Below are 16,436 nucleotides of genomic sequence, written 5' to 3'. Positions count from 1 at the left end.
AAATGAAAAAGGTAAAGAAGAGATCATATTATCATGTATCAAAAAATTGAGAGGAAGCATACACACACACACACACACACACATGCACACACACATATATATCTGATTTTGCCACTGTAAGCATTTAAAACACCAGCGGAATGTCCAAGAAATTAAGAAGAGGAGTTACCTAGTGGAGGAGAGAACCAGGTAGATATATGGCAGGTGTGGGAGGGAAAGCTCTCACTAAATATTTTTATGCTTTAAATATTTTTAACCATATGTGTATTACCTATTCAATAATAAATGCATCCATTTGTTAGATGTCTTTGTTGAAGTTTCATTTGGCTCCTGCTGTCTCTGGCTATGGGATGGACCGTGGCATTCCCCCTCTGCCACACAGGCAAGGGGTTTGGACCCTGCCGGTGAGGTGGGAGGTGAGAGCACCTGACCCGCAATAATAAGGGGCAGGTGGCAGTGACGAGGTCTGGGAGTCAGGGCTCTGGCCCCAGCCACAACCTTGCTGCATGACCCTGGGCCAGCCCCCTCATCTTTGTGAGCCTCAGTTTTCTCATCTGCAAGGTAAAGGTGGTGAAGGATGAGCAGGGTCTTACGTCCTTGGTCCCGAGAAGGCAGGAGAGAAGCCTGGCGCTCCGTGTGGGAAGAGCCACTCTCTGGGGAGGTATCTGAGTAGACGAGGGAGAGCGCACCAGGCAGCCGATGTGCCAGAGATGGAGGCTTTGGAGAGCGTGTCATTTGTGAAGTGAACAGATTTAACATTCCGCTCAGCAGGACGTCAGCGTGAGATGTGAGGAATCATAAGCTCCAAAACAATCGTGAGAAGGAAGGAAAGATGGCCTTTTGTGGAGCAGCCATTCTGCTCCACGGAGAGTCCTGCCTAGTCCGCGTGTCGAGAGGCACTGACGTTAGCGAATAGATCTGTGTCAAGTGCTTCCCACACCTCCCAGAATCCTGCGAGGCAGGAGTGTTATCCCCATTTAAAGAGAGGACACTCAGGCTCAGGGAAGTGACTGGCCCAATGTCCCATAGCTCAAAGGTGCCAGAGGTGGGTCATCCAGACCAAAGTCATTCTCCTTCCATACCCTGAATGGTCACCTTCACACCAGACCCGGGATCCTGTGTGGTGAACCGGTGACCTTCACGCCAGACCCGGGATCCTGTGTGGTGAACCAGTCACCTTCACGCCAGACCCGGGATCCTGTGTGGTGAACTGTCTCAATCACTTCCCCAAAGGTTGAATCATATACTCTCACTGCCAAGGCACATCCACGACCTTAAGCTCTCCCTGTTGGGCAAAACCAATCTCTGATGTTAAAAGGCAAGATAGTGGATACTTTTCAGGGAAGGGTAAATGACGAGGGCATGAGGGGGACTCTGGGTGCCAGTCATATTCTGTTTTACAGGTGTGTTCAATTTGAGACACTTTGTAGAACTGTAGCCTTGTGAAAAGGCACTTTTTTGTATGCATCGCCTGCTTCAATATAAACTTCTCCCTGTTGCTTGTTGTTGTTGTTGTTGTTTTTCTTTTTCTCTTCTTTTCTTTTCTTCTCTTTTCTTTCTTTTCTCTTCTTGTCTTGCTCAGTCACCCAGGCTGGAGCGCAGTGACGTGATCTCGGCTCACTGCAGCCTCCACCTCCCAGGTTCAAGCAATTCTCCTGCCTCAGCCTCCTGAGTAGCTGGGATTACAGGGGAGCGCCACCACACCCGGCTTCCCTGTTGTTTCTTTAATGTAGAAAACCCTGATAGATGGTGGGAAAACAAAGTTTAAAGTATTCATGGAAAAAAACAAATATTATTTTTAAAGGATTCTATATCTGGCCACATGGTGTCATCACATGAAGAGTGTTCCCGTCCCTTGGCGGGGAGTGGTCGAGATCATGGTCAGGGTAGGGCCTGCAGCTGCCTGCTTCCCTCTGCTGTGTGGATGACGCCCACCTCCTGTCATTCTCCAGTGCTTACATAACAGTGAAATGGAACAACCTGTATCAGCATGAGGGCCAAGAATTTTCTTCTGACTTGTGGATACCTCCTTGCTTAGGCCTCTGGTTCGGTCTAGACAAATATTGCCCTGAACGCAACCAAGCAAAGCCACTCACCTGGTAAATATTTGTGTGAGCTACAGTTCTGGGAGAATGAATTCCAATATCCTACAGTACCCTTGACGTCAAAGACCCAACTCTCCCAGAGGGCAGTGGCTTTTTTTGTCCACTGAGAAGCCAGTCAGCTTCAAAGAAGGGTGTCTAAATTGGGAGCAAAGGTGGCAATGATGTGGACTTGACTCCAAAATAAATTTTAAAGAGAAAAGAAACAAATGCCTTTGCATTTCAGGGGGTCAGGATTGGCATTTAAAAAATGTCAACAAATAAATGTTCATATCCACACTTGACATTCTTTCCAAGGAGAATTTTCTAGAGGAGGCAGACATCATTGGTCAGCTCCGATGCCCTGCAGTGCAAAAAGACATTAAAAATGATGGAGAAGGACCCCGGTAGAGAACAACTGAGTCTCTTCCTTGCCCTGCTTCTCCAGATAAAGGACCCCTGCATCCCCTCCCGGCTAAGAGCACAGACTCCAGAGGCCTTTCCCTCTGCTGGAGGTTAAAGAGGCATCGCATATGTTTAAAATCTTTAATTTATATGTCACCTTTGTCCTTCCTTTTAACTTCATTTTTCTCTTCTCTAGCATTTAGGGACTCATCTCTAGGGAGGTTCAAAGGAAAGCTCACGGCCTTTAGAACTGGAAGAACCATATTCCAGTTGGGACTTGATCATTTACTAATTGTGGGATTGCAGCCAAGTCACCTCATCCCTCTGCCGTTAAAAAAAAAAAAAAAAAAAAAAAAAAAAAGGAATAAAAATGATGACATTTGTGGAATGTCAAGCCCAAGAGGGCAAATATTGTCACAGCTCATTTCTTCTCTCAGTTAATTACTTGCATTCTCGGCTACCTGGCTGGCAAGACAACCTATATTCGCCTCCCTCTTAAAGCCTCCCGGGTTGGCCAGGACTCCTAGCGGCTTTGTCCAGAACGAGGAGAGTGGTTGGCCTGGCCTCCTCAGCCCATCAGAGAGGACTAGCATCTGAGCACTCCTCTGCGCTGTTGCTTCTAGCTGCCACATGGGGCCGCTGTTGAACACTGGCTTGCTGCAGTTGGCCAGATGATGCTTCAGGGTCTTCTAAGACTTCAAGAATGTGCCCACAGGGAAGACATTAGCTCTAAACACTTGCCTCTACTAGTTTACATCACAGAACAGACAGACGAGACTATTCTGCTCCCTCAGCTCTCTCCTTTTCCTGGCTTCAGTCCTGGGGAGTTCAGAAGCTACAGTCTGTTTTTTGTTTTTTATCTTGATGGAGTCTTGCTCTGTTGCCCAATCTGGAGTTCAGTGGTATGATCTTGGCTCACTGCAACCTCCATCTCCCAGGTTCAAGCGATTCTCCTGCCTCAGCCTCCCGAGTAGCTGGGACTACAGGTGCCTGCCACCACACCCAGCTAATTTTTGCATATTTAGTAGAGTTGGGGTTTCACCATGTTGGCCAGGCTGATCTCGAACTCCTGACCTCAGGTGATCAGCCCACCTCAGCCTCCCAAAGTTCTGGGATTACAGGCATAAGCCACCACACCCAGCCAGAAGCCACAGTTTACAAATCTGGGGTGTTTGGGGCATGGATGTAGAAACAGAAGAGTCCCAGTGAAAGGAAGATGCCAGCTGAGCTGCCCACTCTCCCAGCTGCAGTTCTCCTGCCCACAGCAGGTCCTAGCTGAGAGAGGGAGGAGCGCCAACCTTATATCAAATTCAGAATTTTGCTTATGACATGAGACTGCACATCTTAATTACTGAATTAAGACTGTATTTTCCAACCTAACATGACTATAGGGGCAGGGCAAGATCAAACTCCAGTATATGTGGGGCCCACAGAAGAGATTTAAGGAAACAGTGGAGGCTGTTTGGTTATCAGCTGTGTGGTTATCAGGTCCCATGAATCTTGTCTGTAAGGATGATAGTTACAGTCGGGATGCTCCAGAGTGCACAGCCACATCTCAACCAGAGTTAACAACAAGGGAGAGTTTACCAGTTCATGTGAGGAAGAGAGAGGAAGGGGAGGACTAGCCAAGGGGCTTGATGCCAGGAGGAGGGTCCCCCAGGGTTCTCTGTCCCCCTCCTGTCTTCCATCTCTGCCTCTCTCTGCAGGTTGGCCTAATTTCCCCCGACTACAGAGAAGCACACAAGCTGTGGCATTTGGTGCTCAGATTCACACCTCAACAGTTCTACCAGTAGAAGGCGGAGAGGCACTTTCCTGCCTATTCAGCCAGGAAAATCCCAGGGCATGGCTCCGACCAGCCTGACTGTCAGGAACCTGTTGTGGGCAATCGCTGTAGCATTAAGATGGGGGCCAGCGATGGAGCTGGTCTGCAGCACATGCTCAGCAAAAGACAAAAGTTGTCTGTTTTAGATCACTCCAGCTGCATCACAGAGTGTGGATTGAACAGGGACAGAACTGGAGGCAGAGGAACAAGTTAGGCAGCTGCAGGCATAATCCAGGCAGGAGATGACAGTATTTGAAAGAAGGAGTGGGAGCAAGTCTGGAGAGAAGTCGATGGATCCAAGAGATTTTTAGAAGGTGGAATGTGCAGAACTTAATTAGTTGCTGCGGTGGATTGAATGGTGTCTCCTTAAAAGATATGTCCAACTGGAACCTCTGCATATGACTTTATTTGGAATAAGGGCTCTTGCAGAGGTAAGTAAGGTGAGAATCTTGAGGTGAGATCATCCTGTATTACAGCAGACCTTGTACATAATGTTCATATCAGCACTATTTGTAATAGCCCCAAATTGGAAGGAATCCAAAAGTCCATTAACTGTGAATGGAAAACCAACATTCTTACAAATAATTCAGCAATAAACATGCATGAACCTTAGAAACATTATTCTGAGTGAAAGAAACCAGACACAGAAGACCACAAGGTGTAGGACTGTATTTATTTGACATTTCTAGAGAAAGCAAAACTGTAAAGACAGCAGATCAGTGGCTGCCAGTGGCTGGAGACGGGGGCAAGGATTGATACAAGCAGGCGGGAGGTTGCTTTCTGGGCTGATGCAAATGTTCTTACGCTGGATTGTGGTAATGTTTCACAACTGTATAAACTAATTAAAAATTATCAGACTATACCCTTACAATGGTATGTAAATTTCATCCCAGGAACTCTGCTTTAAGATGTGAAATTAAGCACCTAATGATGTTAAGAAAAGAATAACAAAACAAACCCAAAGAAAGCAGGAAAACAAAGCAATTGGAAAGGATGAGAGAAAAATAATGAAAAAATAACATCAATAATACACCAGTTGTTGGTTCCTTGAAAAAAAGAAAGAAGATGAATAAATTACTAACTGTCCTAATAAAGAAACAAAGGAGAAAGAACAAATATACAAAATGAGAATTGTGAATGAAATAATCGTAGACACAGAGGAAATCAAATGAGTGACTCCTCAATCTCTCTGCAAATAGATTGAAAATCTCGACCAAATGGATGATTTTCTAGGAAGATATAAATTACCAAAACTGACCCCCAAAGAGATTTTAAGAACCAGAAAATATCATTTACCTCAGAGAGGGCAAAAGCCTCGATAAAAAGTCAATAAAAGAGTCCATTTACAATAGGAACCCCCAGAGATAGAACACCAAGAATATAATAAGTGCACAAAATTTACACAAAGAAAATCTAACTGACAGAGGGACAAAATGGAAGATTTGACTAAAAGCAAATATATTTCCTAATCTTGGGTAGAAAGACTCATTGTATAAAGATGACAATCCTCCCTGAATTAATCTATAAATTTAGTATAATTCCAATGGAAATTTCCTTTGTTATGTTGTTGTGCTATTGTTGTTTTGTTTTCCAGACTACACTGAATGCCAAATATTCCATTTAATTATTTTGTTCTTCCTTTTTCCTTTCCAATGACATATTTTTCGCTTTTCAGACCCACCTTTCTTTCTCTCGGTGCCAATGAATAAAGTTCCAGCTTTAAGGCTTGAAAAATCACAGCAAAGTTGCAGCAAAATTAAAAGGAAAAAGTGTTCCTTTTCCCCCTGCAGCTGCAGAGAGTGGCAGATATCCTGCATGATACACACCTATTATTGGCCGGGCGCGGTGGCTCACGCCTGTAATCTCAGCACCTTGGGAGGCCAAGGCGGGCAGATCACCTGAGGTCAGGAGTTCGAGACCAGCCTGGCCAACATGGTGAAACCCCCTCTCTACTAAAAGTACAAAAATTAGCCGGGTGGTGGCAGGTGCTTGTAATCCCAGCTATTTGGGAGGCTGAGGCAGGAGAATCATTTGAACCCAGGATGTAGAGGTTGCAGTGAGCTGAGATCATGCCATTGCACTCCAGCCTGGGTGAAAAGAGTGAGACTCTATCTCAAAACAAACAAACACCTATCCTTGCCTATGTCATTTTAACAAAGGAGTAAGTAAATCCCCTGGATTTCAGAGGTTGATGCTATGCCCAAGAAAAGCAACCCTAATTTCCCCAAAGGCTAAAATTCAGACTGATTGGCTCTGGCAGATATATTTAAATTGATACCTCTGTTTCCTCAAAGGTATAAGCCTTTGCGAACTTTCTTTGGTTTCTCTCTTCTCTCACAGGTGTCAGGGGATAAACAAATATTTTAGATTTCTTATTTAAACAAAGAGCTTGAGGGTTTTGCCTCATTGAAATTAACAGAGACAAGCTGATGCTAATATTTTTATGGAAAATTGAATGTGCAAAAATAGCCAAGGAAATTCCAGGGAAAAAGTAATGAACAAAAATATCACCACAAGATGTTAAAACATATTGGAAAGCCACAGAAACTAAAAGTGTTTTATCCTGGCATATAAACAGGCAGACGGGGGCTGCGCATGGTGACTCACACCTGTAATCCTGGCACTTTGGGACGCCAAGGCTGGTAGATCCCCCGAGGTCAGGAGTTTGAGACCAGCCTGACCAACATGGTGAAACCCTGTCTCTACTAAAAATATAAAAATTAGCCAGGCGTGATGGCACGCGCCTGTAATCCCAGCTACTTGGCGGGCTGAGGCAGGAGAATCGCTGGACCCTGGGAAGCAGAGGTTGCAGTGAGATGAGATTGCACCACTGCACTCCAGCCTGGGCGACAGAGCAAGACTCTACCTCAAAATTAAAATAAATAAATAAATAAATAAATAAATAAATAAATAGGCAGACAGATCAGTGGAACGAATAAAATCCAGAAATTAGACTCAAAACATTCAGGAAAACAGTATAAAATAAAGCGGACATTTCGAATCAACGGAGAAAAGATTAGTTACCTCAGAAATGAGTGGGACGACTGAGTAGACTGGGAAAGAGTAAAACTGGAGCTCTACACACACCGAAATACATTCCAGATGAAGTTAAGATTATATATATATATGTTTAAATAAAGCCATGAAATAACTAGAGCAAAGATGAGAGGTTTATTTCTATAATCCCAGATTGTGGCAATCTTTCCAAGTGTGGTACAAAAGTCAGAAATCATTAAAAAACAAGACTGATAAATCCAACTACACAAAGTTAGACATTTCTTTATGGCAAAAAATGCTATCAAAAAGTCAAGAGATCGGCCGGGCGCGGTGGCTCAAGCCTGTAATCCCAGCACTTTGGGAGGCCGAGACGGGCGGATCACAAGGTCAGGAGATCGAGACCATCCTCGCTAACACGGTGAAACCCCATCTCTACTAAAAAATGCAAAAAAACTAGCCGGGCGGGTTGGCGGGCGCCTGTAGTCCCAGCTACTTGGGAGGCTGAGGTAGGAGAATGGCGTAAACCTGGGAGGCAGAGCTTGCAGTGAGCTGAGATCCGGCCACTGCACCCCAGCCTGGGCGACAGAGCAAGACTCCGTCTCAAAAAAAAAAAAAAAAGTCAAGAGATCAATGATAATGGGGTAAACATTTGTAACACATACAATAAACTGTCCAATTTTTTTATAGTCAAAGACTTTAACATTAAGAAACAGACCAGCTGACTGGGCATGGAGACTCGAGGCTGGGGCATCACTTGAAGTCAGGAGTTCAAGACCAGCCTGGGCAATGTGGCGAAATCCCATCTCTACTGAAAATACAAAAATTAGCCGGGCATGGTGGCGCACACCTGTAATCCCAGCTACTTGGGAGGCTGAGATTCGAGAATCGCTTGAACCCGGGAGGTGGAGGGTCAGTGAGCAGAGATCGTGCCACTGTACTCCAGCCTGGGTGACAGAGCGGACTCCATCTCAAAAAAACAAAACAAAACAAAACAAAACTAAAAAAAAAACAAAAAGAAAAGGAAAAAACAGAAAGAAAAAAATACAGACCAGCAACTCAGCAGAAAGATAAAGGACATGAACAACTAACTAGTCACAGAAAAGGATATACAAATGTTTCTTTTTTTTTTTTTTTGAGATGGAGTCTCGCTCCCATCACCCAGGCTAGAGTGCAGTTGTGCAATCTTGGCTCACTGCAACCTCCACCTCCTGGGTTCAAGCAATTCTCCTGCCTCAGCCTCCTGAGTAGCTGGGAATACAGGCACCCGCAACCATACCCAGCTAATTTTTGTGTTTTTAGTAGAGATGGGGGTTTCACCATGTTGGCCAGGCTGGTCTCGAACTCCTGACCTCAGGTGATCTACCCATCTCTGCCTCCCAAAGTGCTGGGATTACAGGCATGAACCACTATGCCCTGCCACAAATGTCTTTTAAACAGATAAAAACATGCTCATCCTCACTCGTAATCATATACATGCAAATTAAAATTATCAAGAGATTTCATTAAACTACCAGTAGATGAGTAAGATCATCTGTAAAATGGGGCTATTTGCAAAGCCTTCTCCACAGTTTAGTTCACGTATCTAAGGCAGTCAGAATGGTGTCTGACAGGTGAAGCTCATAGAGGTCAGTTATTATTATTGGCATGCTTAAGGATAATTGGCATTATTAAGATGTATACCGTATATACCTTCTGTTCAGTCATTCATCTTCTAGGAATTTGGGGGGCTTAGGTATGAGCCTGTTTAAAGGATATAGGCACAGACATAGTCATTGACCCATTGTCTCCATTGTTTGTAACTGCAAAAGATTGGAAACTACATAAATGCCCATTGACAGAGAACTGATTAAAAACAGTATGAAGATCCATGCAATGGGCTCCTGTGCAAGCATTGAAAGAAATAGGAAATGGCCAGGCTCAGTGGCTCACACCTGTAATCCCAGCACTTTAGGAGGCTGAGGTGGGTGGATCACCTGAGGTCAGGAGTTCGAGACCAGCCTAGCCAACATGGTGAAACCCAGTCTCTACTAAAAATAAAAAAAATTAGCAGGGTGTGGTGACGGTGAGGGGCCTGTAGTCTCAGCTACTAAGGAGGCTGAGGCAGGAGACTCACTTTAACCCATGAGGCAGAGGTTGCAGTGAGCCGAAATTGCACCACTGCACTCCAGCCTGGGCAGCAGAGTGAGACTTGGGGAAAAAAAAAGAAAGAGGAAGGAAGGAAGGAAGAAAGGAAGGAAGGAAGGAAGGAAGGAAGGAAGGAAGGAAGGAAGGAAGGAAGGAAGGAAAGAAAGAAAGAAAGAAAGAAAGAAAGAGAGAGAGAGAGAGAAGGGAGGGAGGGAGGGAGGGAGGGAGGGAGGGAGGGAGGGAGGGAAGGAAGGAAGGAAGGAAGAAAGAAAGAAAGAAAAAGAAAGAAAGAAAGAAAGAAAGAAGAAAGAAAGAAAGAAAGAAAGAAAGGAGGGAGAGAGGAGGGAGGGAGGGAGGGAGGAAGGAAGGAGGAAGGAAGGAAGGAAGGAAGGAAGGAAGGAAGGAAGGAAGGAAGGAAGGAAGGAAGGAAGGAAGGAAAGAGAAAGAAAGGCATGGTGGTGCACACCTGTAGTCCCAGCTACTTCAGAGGCTGAGAGGGGAGGAGGCCTTGAGCCAGGAGTTTGAGGTCACAGTGAGCCATATCACCCCACTGCACTACACTCCAGCCTGGGCAACAGAGCGTGACCTCGTCTCAAAAAACAAAAGAACAATCTTCCTTATATTGCTAAATAGGGGGAAAATAAGTACGGGGCCCATTGGTGTGTGCGTATGCCATCATTTGTATATAAAAGCTGGATATTCTTGTATGTGCATAAAATATTTCTGAAAGGAGACATAAGAATCCCTTTATTACCTGTAGGCAGTATTTTAAAAAATGGTTTATTTGTTTATTTTTATTATATGTCTATTATCTATTGAAAAGGTAGATTTTTTTTTAAGTGTCAAGAGTTTACAACAAACATATTAACTCTTTCAGGTAATCAGCTGTTTCTATGAGAGTATGTTTGCAATTCTCGCTTCAAACATCTTATTAAATTGGTTTTAACTTCCATCTGTCTGCCTGATGTGCCTGATTTGCATCTTCTTGCAGGAATGTTCCCCTGTATAAGAGAAACAAGCTCTCCCTCGCTGTGATCTATTGAAAGTCAGCTCTCAACACAAGGTTGTAAAATAATAATAATAACAACAACAACAACAACAATAATAATTTTAAAAAGAAAAGTTTTTTAGAAGAAAAAATAAAAGAAAAAAAAAGAAACATGCTGGTTCACATCAGACAGCTAAGTAAACTGCGTGTGCAAATTGTCCTGACTTTAACCCAAAAAGCCTTGTGAAATTCAGTGATTCCGTCTCCCTCTGATTCAGCACCCCGCGGCATTGTTGGTGTAGACCCATAGGCTCTGGAAGCACTATCCGAAGTCACTCTGGGACCTGCGGGATTCTTGCACAGCAAGGCTACGTGGTACCCATGGATGCTCTGCCCCCCTGTGGCGAGAAGCTGCCATAACAATGGGGCCACAGCCAAGGAGCCCCCCACAGACGGATTCCCCGGGTGTCTAGGCCAAGGGTTCTCAATAGAGGGCGCCAATGAGGCAGCCGGGAGCTATGGACAGAATGGGAGCTATGTATGCTAGAAAGCGTAACTAACAGTCAGATATGTGGATTTGACACATGCACATACGAAAGCAATCAAACACGTAAGTGCTTAATTCTGGGCTTAGTAATAGTTACTGGTTAGCTTTTTAAACAAACAAACAAACAAAAAACAAATTCTGGTATTTTATATTTAGACAAACTTCTCCCGAAGAACCGTGGCATCTGCTGAGCTAGGGCCTGCCTCAGTCTGACTGAGGGAGTTCCCATGGTGCGTGGGAACCCGTGGCTCCGGTGCTTGGGTGCCCCAGAAAGTGCATCCGTAAGGCCATAGAGGACCAAAGGGGCCACATGTGGCCACGTAGTCTAAAAGTTCGGGATGATTCTAGAACAGAGGTCAGCACACTCTTTTCTGCAGAGGGACAGGTACTAAATATTTTTGGATGTGTGGTCCATACGTTCTCTATCACAAGGACCCAACTCGGCCTTTGCAGCGTGAATGCACCCATGAATAATATTAACATAGAAACCAAGAGTGTGTCTGTGTTCCAATAAAACTTTATTTACTAAAACAGGTGGTGGGTGTGATGGTTAATACTGAGTGCCAACTTGATTGGATACAAAGTATTGTTCCTGGGTGTGTCTGTGAGGGTGTTGCCAAAGGAGATTAACATTTGAGTCATTGGCCTGGAAAGGCAGACCCACCTTTCATCGGGGTGGGCACCCTCTAATCAGCTGCCAGCTCGGCCAGCATAGAAGCAGGCAGAAAAATGTGAAAAAGAGAGACTGGCCTAGCTTTCTAGCCTCCATCTTTCTCCTGTGCTGGATGCTTCCTGCCTTCGAACACTGGACTCCAAGTTCTTCAGTTTTGGAACTCAGACTGGCTTCCTTGCTTCGCAGCTTGCAGACGGCCTATTGTGGGACCTTGTGATCGTGTAAGTTAATACTTCATAAACTCCTGTTTATATTATGTGTGTATATATATACACACACACACACACATATAATGGAATATATATATATTCACTCCATTAGTTCTGTCCCTCTAGAGAATCCTGATGAATACAGTGGGCTACACGCCTTTTAGAATGGCCCAAACCCAGAACACTGACAACCCCAAATGCTGGTGAGGATGTGGCGTTTTGTATCCCCATTCATTGCTGGTGGTAATGCAAAGTGGTGCAGCCAGTTTGGAACACAGTTTGGCAGCTCCTTACAAAACGACATGTCCTCTTACCATACGATCCAGCAATCATATTCCTAGGTATTTACCCAAAGGAGTTGAAAACTTGCGTCCACACAAAAACTTGCACACAGATGCTCATAGCAAGCTTTATTTATTATTGCCCAAACTTGGAAGCAAACAGGATGTTTACCAGTAGGTGAATGGATAAACTGTGGTGCATCCACACAATAGAATATTATTCAGTGCTAAAAAGAAATGAGCTATCAAGACATGAAAAGACATGGAGGAAACTGAAATGACTATGACTAAGTGAAAGAAGCTAATATGAAAAGCTACATACTGTATGACTCCAATTATGCGACATTCTGAAAAAGACAAAACTATGGTAAAAACATCAGTGGTTGCCAGCGGTTGAGACAGGTGTGGGGAGGATAACCAGGTAGAGCACAGAGGACTTTTAGGGCAGCGAAAATGCTCTGTATGTTACTACGGTGGTGGATACATGTCATTATACAGCAGGTCCTTGGATGACACCATCTCGCTCAACATCATTTTGCTATAAAGTTGATGAGAAAAAAAGTCTATTCCTAGCCAGGCCACTGTCTCTGTAGAGGGTGTGCATTCTCCCCAGGTCTGTGTGGGTTTCCTCTGGGTCCTCCAGTTTCCTCCCACATCCCAAAGCTATGCCCAGTAGGTGAACTGGCATGTCTGCATAGTCCTAGTGTGAGCGAGTGTGGGAGTGGGTGAGCATGCCCTGTGATGGAGGAGGACCCTGTCCAGGGCTGGTGTCTGCCTTGACCCTGTGCCTCTGGGATGGGCTTTGCCATCCACGGCTCTGAAGTGGAATAAGCCAGTCAATAATACTCTCGCTTGTATTTTTTGTTGTTGTTGTTGTTTGTTTTCGAGACAGAGTCTCACTCTGTTGCCCAGGCTAAAGTGCAGTGGCACAAATTCAGCTCACTGCAACCTCCACCTCAGGGTTCAAGTGATTCTTGTGCCTCAGCCTCCTGAGTAGCTGGGACTACAGGCACGCGCCACCACGCCCAGCTAATTTTTGTATTTTTAGTAGAGACGGGGTTTCGCCATGTTGGTCAGGCTGGTCTCGAACTCTTGACCTCAGGTGATCTGCCTGCCTCGGCCTCCCAAAGTGCTGGGATTACAGGCGTGAGCCACTGCGCCCAGCTTTCACCTGTTTGTATTAATCTTTCCTAAATGTATTCATTTAGGAAATTCTTTCGATGAATTCAAATCAACTAAACATTCATTTCGATATTTAGTATTAGAAGTGTTTGAGGTCTTTATAAGTTTGGTGATGTTTTTGTGACCAGAAACAGGCCATAGCAACTTAACTCTTGTTTATATTAATTAGCTTATGGTAAAATTAGTTTCTTTTTTTTTTTTTTTTTTTGAGATGGAGTCTTGCTGGAGTGCAGTGGCCGGATCTCAGCTCACTGCAAGCTCTGCCTCCCGGGTTTATGCCATTCTTCTGCCTCAGCCTCCCGAGTAGCTGGGATTACAGGCACCTGCCACCTCGCCCGGCTAGTTTTTTGTGTTTTTTAGTAGAGACGGGGTTTCACCGGGTTAGCCAGGATGGTCTCGATCTCCTGACCTTGTGATCCGCCCGTCTCGGCCTCCCAAAGTTCTGGGAAGTTTCTTTATATGTCATTTTGCTTCATGTTGCAAGAACCTATTGATGACGCGAAGTGAGAACTTACTGTACAACACCGAGAATGAACACGAAGGTAAACCATGGACTCTGGGTGACAGTGACGTGTTAATGTAGGTTCATGGAGTATAGCAAATGTACCACTGTGGTTGGGGGATATTGTGGATGTGTGGGGAAAGGGGGTTTATGGGAAATCTCTGTACTTTCCATTCGATTTTTCTGTGAACCTAAAACTACTCTAAAAATTTAAGTCTTCATGAAAAAAACAAAAATAAACCAATGAAAAACCAGATGGCAGGCCTGATTTGTCCTGCAGGCTATAGTTGGCCAACCCCTGGTCTAGAATGTTCATTCCTGTCTCTGAAACTCAGTGATGCTGTATCTCGTTGAAAATGTGTGATGTTTTCCAGTCTCTGCCCCAGAAACTGAAAGCAGCTCAGCAGAGGGACGTGCATGGTCATTGGCTAATGTTTGCTTAGTTAGTGTCCAGGCGTCTCGTGGCATAAATACACATAAGTATGACCTCTATGAGCTGTGGGGCAGGATTGGGTGAGAGCTGACACATTGAATCCTTTGGTGCTGTACTGTAGAAGGCCCCAAAGTCCTTGATCCTAGAAATTCACTCAACTAATACAGTCATCTGGCCGGGCCAATGGCTCACGCCTGTAATCCCAGTACTTTGGGAGGCTGAGGCAGGCAGATCACTTGAGTTCAGGAGTTCGAGACCAGTCTGGTCAACGTGGTGAAATCCCGTCTCTACTAAAAATACCAAAATTAGCCAGGCTTGTGGCATACAGCTGTAATCTTGGGAGCCTGCTACTTGGAAGACTGAAGCAGGAGAATTGCTTGAACCCAGGAGGCGGAGGCTGCAGTGAGCTGAGATTATGCTGCTGCCCTCCAGCCTGAGCGACAGAGTGAGACTCTGTCTCAAAAAAAAAAAAAAAATTGTTGTCAACTGTTGCCATCCTCATCAAAACACATGGCTGCATCAAAATGCACAAAATTTCCATGTCTGCTTCAAGTTCTCCCCACATCCTGTGAACACATGTGTACAAAGAAAATACACCTTCTGCCTCCTTTCCTCTATGACTCCACGAGGGTCTCCTGCCTCCCTTTGCCCTATCTGGTGGTGCGTTTTGCTGTGGACTGAGTGTGCTCCCTTGAGATTCCTGTGCTGAGATCCCAACCTCCAAGGTGATGGGATTAGGAGGTGAGGGCTGTGGGAGGTAATCAGGCCATGAGGGTGGAGCTTTCATGGATGGGAACAGAGCCCTTATAAAAGGGACCCCAGAGAGCTGCCTTGCCCTCTTCCACCATGTGAGGACACAGCGAGAAGATGGCCATCTATGAACCAGGGACTAGAGGGGAGCCCTCATCAGACGCTGAATCTGCCAGCACCTTGATCTTGGACTTCCCGGTCCCCAGGACTGTGAGAAATAAATGTCTGTTGTTTATAAGCTGCTCAGTCTATGGTAGTTTGTTACAGCAGCTGGAATGGACTAAGGCACCTTTCTTTTCCTCCTTTCCTATTTCACTTCTCATGCAGCATCAGCCTTTGAGTGCATGACCTCAGCTTCTCCATCAATTCATAAATTCCTGTCTGGGAGGGGTTCAGTCCTGCTAGCTCTTGAGGACTTGCTTAATAGCTAAAACTTTGGAGATTTCTCTCTTCTCTCTCTGTTTAAACCAAAGGTATTAGAAAGACAACACTTTAAGGCAAAGTAGGCAGAAAGCTTGGATCTGGTGTGTGTTCAGCCATCAGCCTTAGGAGGTGTCTCTAAACTCTAAGGAATAGCCCATGTGGTTTAGTTTACACTTCATCCCTAAATACATAATTCTGCTTCTCATTCCCCACTTAAGGGAGTCCATGTAAAGATTTGTAAGGCAATAGGCTGTGAAGCAGTGACCAGGTGGCAAGATCACACCTTTTCCTTTGTTCCTGTGGCTGGTGGCTTGCTGCAGTCTGCAGCTCTGTGTTTTCTTAATGTTCCCAGTTAGGGTTCTTTGGTTTTTACACACATGTTTAATCAACTCTTCTTGTTACTTTCTCTGCTAGAATAAATGATGGAATTTCTGTTTTCCTCACTGGAGCCTGACTGATCAACTATAAAATAAGTGATGAGGCATGTTTGTGTCAGGGATAAGAATATGCAGCCAAAACTTCACTTGAGAAACGTCACAGTTGGGTTTCTGATAGTAGCTTTGATTTGGTGATAGCAAATGATCCTGACCTTGTGTCAAGAGCTTGGTATGCCCAAGGCACTCTTCCAAACCCTTGGCCTACAACCACTGTAGGTATAGTAGGGCTGTGGTGTCATTTTTCTTTCCAAATTCCTGTCACCCAAGCATGTGGCCTTATTTAGAGATGGGGTCATTGCAGATGTCATGAGGGTAAGGATGGAGATGAGATGATCTGGATTAGAGTTGGTGCTAAATCTAATGATGAATGTTTTATAAGAGACATGAAAGGGCATACAGACACACATTCATACAGACGCGTGAAGATGGCAGTGGAGGCAACAGTGATACAGCCACAAGCCAAGGGATGTGAGGGGCCACCTGCAGTTGGGAGAGGCAGGAAGGATCCTCAGAAGGCATGGAGCCTAGGAGGGAGCCTGTCCCTGTTGGTACCTTGATTTTGGACTTCCAGCCTCCAGAACC

General features: G+C 45.0%; 1 protein-coding gene across 14 annotated transcripts in view; it reads right to left on the bottom strand.

Annotated features, from left to right (window-relative positions):
* The window catches only part of ATP5PO (ATP synthase peripheral stalk subunit OSCP), a 1,173,690-nt gene that overhangs the window by 513,784 nt on the left and 643,470 nt on the right, over positions 1–16,436 (bottom strand). The window contains exon 1 of one of the 14 annotated variants that reach the window (XM_050784672.1): positions 12,735–12,738. The exons of 11 other annotated variants lie outside the window; for them this stretch is intronic. The gene's annotated coding sequence lies outside the window, so the exon portion shown is untranslated. Of the gene's footprint in view, positions 1–521; positions 526–4,156; positions 4,161–12,734; positions 12,739–16,436 lie in introns of those variants that run through there. 2 more of the 14 variants (XM_050784692.1, XM_050784682.1) reach the window with 2 other exon arrangements.

Source organism: Macaca thibetana, chromosome 3, assembly GCF_024542745.1.
Source record: "Macaca thibetana thibetana isolate TM-01 chromosome 3, ASM2454274v1, whole genome shotgun sequence".
NCBI classification, from domain to species: Eukaryota; Metazoa; Chordata; class Mammalia; order Primates; family Cercopithecidae; genus Macaca; species Macaca thibetana.
The sequence above is the reverse complement of the archived record's forward strand: the minus strand, read 5'-3'. Positions and strand labels throughout refer to the sequence as shown.